The sequence below is a fragment of the Choloepus didactylus genome, chromosome 2, assembly GCF_015220235.1.
Source record: "Choloepus didactylus isolate mChoDid1 chromosome 2, mChoDid1.pri, whole genome shotgun sequence".
Lineage (NCBI taxonomy): Eukaryota > Metazoa > Chordata > Mammalia > Pilosa > Megalonychidae > Choloepus > Choloepus didactylus.
Genome location: NC_051308.1, coordinates 117,009,154 through 117,013,396, shown reverse-complemented (window position 1 = coordinate 117,013,396; position 4,243 = coordinate 117,009,154). Strand labels below are relative to the sequence as shown.

Below are 4,243 nucleotides of genomic sequence, written 5' to 3'. Positions count from 1 at the left end.
CTTTTCTTTTCTTTTTTTTTAAAGTTTTGTTCCCTTCTAGCAATTCTTAAATACACAACTTGCTTCAAAACACACACCTGAAGTCTTTGCCTTTCTTTGGGGTGGGGAGGGGAGGGACAGCGATACTTACATATGTTTGCAGCAGACTCAAACATTTCTCAGGGAAAAAAGAAAACTGGAATGATTTTCTAAGCTAAATAAAGTAGAGGCCAATACCTCCTCCAAGTATGGCTTTCTCTTTCACATTATCTTCCAACGCAGGAAAATAATGAAGTCTATATAGGACTTCTCCAATGTAGATATATAAAAGACCATCTCTAATTTGTAACAGATTTGTAATGAAACTTTAGACAGTGGAGAAAACTGTTTTGCTAATACACAAACCACCTCCTACTCTAACTGTATTGGCCACTCAATTCTACTGTTTCCTTACCATCTGCAAGAACGTCCTTGGTTCACTGACCTCCGGGCCTAACTGGAAAGAAAAGGGAGTGCCTGCTGACCTGGCTGTGTCAATCACAGGCTGTGACCTAGGCGGCGCAGTCATGGGAAGAGACACATGGCTGAAACGAAAAGTCCAAGTTCCTAACTGGCAACCCACATCAACCCCAAGAAGCTGAAGAATTATCTAGGACATTTCAGAAGCTCTATGAAGAAATTCACTTTACACTTATAACTTTAAGACTTTGCATACATTACAACAGTGCGTTAGTGATACAAGCTGTAAAATACTTTTCCATTCCTTTGGATTTTGCATATGATGGTTTTGCATCTGTCACTGCAGGTAGATTGAGCAAGCTTTGTTTTTGTATTTCTTTAAAAAACATGCATTCAACTAGATATGATTCAGAATAGATTAATACTCCCTTTTTATCATTATAGTTAGCTAAAAAGTTGCCAGGCAGTCCACACAGAACAGGATTTGCTGTAAGACCAACCCAGAGAGTTAGCTGAAGACTACTGGCGCTGGCCCTGGTGGGCCAGAACGTCATGGCATTTAGCTAAGAGAGCGTTGAGAAGAGACTCCTGGTTGGAGGCGCGAGGCCTGAAGCACCAGCTGTGAAACCTCCGTGATGCGACTGCACAGCTCCATCCTCAGACCTTTGCAGAGTCATCACCACTGAGGGGGCACGTAGCTGTAGGTGGGTGTTCCTGGGGCCCGGTACGTGGGCACGGTGACCCAGTGGGGGACGACAGGAGTTGGGGAGTGGGCAGTCACCCCAGTGACTGCTGACTGGCCATGGTTGTCCCGGCCACCATGCCCATGGTGACCTCATTGCCCCTGGGGGGAGGAATGGGCGCAGGGTACACGGTGGCTGGCATGCCGTTGGGCTGCACCACCGTGATGTGGTGGATGACATGCGGGGGCGCTGCATACAGGGGCTGTGTGTAGTACGCGCCTTGCTGCGCATACGGGCTTTGCAGGGGGTAGACACTTCGCACCGGGTACACAGCAGTCTGGTAGGGGGTTGGAGAGGAGGAGTACTGTGGCACCACCCCACTGGTGGGGGAACAGGACACTTAGTAAGGTGTGCCAGGAGAGTAACCTATCTGGAAGGTAAGGTTTGCTTACGGGTACATTTTAGGAGAATAGACAGGAGCTGCTGTTGCACAGCCCATGGGGAAGCCAGCTGGATAACCAATTCCTTTGGCATTTACATAGGGAACCCCAGAAGATCCAGGGCTATAAACAGGATTCATGATTTCAAGAAATGGCCGCGGCGGCGGCCTGGGCTTTGGAGACTGACGCCTGTGGGCCGGGCACTCGACCGGGGTCTCGGTGACGGCGAGCGACGCGGAAGCCGGCTCCATGCGGGGCTGGGTCGCGAGGCCGCTGGCGTCCACCGCCGCCTACCCGCCGCCGAGCTCCTCTGGGCCCCCCCCGGACCCCTCCCCTCAGCCCGCGCTCCCGCCAACGCTGCGCAGCCACCGAGCTCCCAGCGCTGATTTCTAAGACAACCTTTCGTACGTTCTGTTTGGACGATTGCAATGTCCCTGTAGCAATTCTTTCCGAACAACTGCCCCTGAAGAATCGTATCTGGAATCAGGGGGCCGAGCCAGCGTTGGTGGTTCAAGGGTAGATTTCTCGCCTCCCACGCGGGACACCCGAGTTCCATTCCCGGCCACTTGGTTCCCCGCAGGTCCTGCTTCCACCGCTTTCCTACCCTTCTGAAGGGTTAGATTAGCAAGTGCACTCAGTCAGCCCATCCGTTCCATCGCAATACTCTGGGGTCCCCCCTGACAGGAGCAGCGGCCCCGAGAAAGCCAACCCAAACCCGCACAACTCACTGCAGAACCCATACTTAACATTCTTCGTCTATTCCTTCCTCTTCTTATTTCTACTTTCTAAACTCCTGCTTTCATATTGAATTTCTGCTCACATGTGGTTTTTTTTACCTTTATTTATCGAAAAATTAAAAAACAAACAAAAAACCATTTCAAAAGAAACAAAACAACAAGAAAAACAAATAACCTAAAATAAATACATTGCTTCCAACATGTTCCTACCATCCCCCATCCCCCCTCCACCACCAAAATTAACAAACCATAGTCGTTCCTGAGCATTTCCATAACATTGAGATTACCCTGCATGCCTTATCTGCTCTTCTTACCTTATGGTTCCCCCTTTACTAGTTGCTGTCTATCTGTACATCCCCTACCTTCTACCACACAAAACATTTATTTTACATTTTTCACAGAGTTCACATTAGTGGTAACACACAATCTCTCTCTTTTAGTGCCTGGCTTATTTCACTCAGCATTATGTCTTCAAGTGTCATACATGTTGTCATATGTTTCACGACCTCGTTCCTTCTTACTGCCGCGTAGTATTCCATCACGTGTATGTACCACATTTTGTGTATCTCCTCATCTGTTGAAGGACATTGGGATTGTTTCCATCTCTTGGCAATTGTGAATAATGCCACTATGAACATTGGCTTGCATATATCTTTTCGTGTCACTGCTTTTGGAGAACATATACTGAGAAGTGAAATTGCTGGATGGAAGGGTAACTCAATATCTAGTTTTCTGAGGAACTGCCAGACTGTCTTCCAGAGTGGCTGTACCATTATACCATCCCAGCAACAATGAAGAAAAGTTCCAATCTCTCCACATCCTCTCCAGCATTTGTAGTTTCCTATTTGTTTAATGGCAGCAATTCTAATTGGTATGAGAAGGTATCTCATTGTGGTCTCAGTTTGCACCTCTCTAGTGAAGCTAGTGAAGATGAACACTTTTTTTTCTCATGTGTTTTTTAGCCATTTGTATTTCCTCTTCAGAGAAATGTCTTTTCATATCTTTTATAATTTGGTTGTTCGTACTTCTGTCACTGAGTTGTAGGATTTCTTCATATGTGCAAGATATCAGTCTTTTATCAGATACATGGTCTCCAAATATTTTTTCCCATTGAGTTGGCTGCCTCTTCACCTTTTTGACAAATTCCTTTGAGGTACAGAACCTTTTGGTTTTCAGGAGTTCCCATTTATCTATTTTTTCTTTCATTGCTTGTGCTTTGGGGGTAAGGTCTAAGAAGTGACCTCCTAACAAAGGGTCTTGAAGATGTTTCCCTACGTTATCTTCTAGTAGTTTTAGGGTACTGTCTCTTATATTGAGGTCTTTGATCCATTCTGAGTTAATTTTTATATAGGGTGTGAGATAGGGGTCCTCTTTCATTCTTTTGGATATGGATATCCACATCTCCCAGCTCCATTTGTTGAAGAGACTGTTATGTCTCCCATCTGCTTTGGCCGTTTTCAGTCTTCATGTAGAAATCTTTCGACTGGGAGGCTTAGTTCACTGATGATCATCCTAAGTACATGGAAAGCTATATATTGTCCTCTAAGGACTGGTTTAGCTGCACCTTCTGCAGTGTACACAGCACATGAATTTCCATTCAGTTCAGAGTATTTTCTAAGTTCTCTTTCCATCTCTGCCTTCAAAAAAGAATTCTAAACTGCCAAATACATGGGATTTCCTTCCTACGGTTTTGTAACTGAATTCTAGATGCTGGTTGATCCTCTTCAAATGTCTCATGGTGAACATATTCTCCTCTGGAGAGCCTCCGATCTTGCCTCTGACAGGCACTTGGGGAACACCACATCAATCCTGATGCCCTAAGGTTCTCCTGACTACCCAGGCTGTGTACTAGAACTGGAAAATACACTAGGGCTCAAGTCTCTGGTCACGATTTTTGTGTACTTTTTAAACTTCCCCTTGTACTGTTTGTAAAGTCAAGACTGCC

The 4,243-nt window shown here is 45.9% G+C and overlaps 1 pseudogene; it reads right to left on the bottom strand.

Annotated features, from left to right (window-relative positions):
- Window positions 1–1,114: 1,114 nt before the first annotated feature.
- Window positions 1,115–1,701, bottom strand: LOC119517818 (annotated as a pseudogene).
- Between the last annotated feature and the right edge of the window lie 2,542 nt (window positions 1,702–4,243).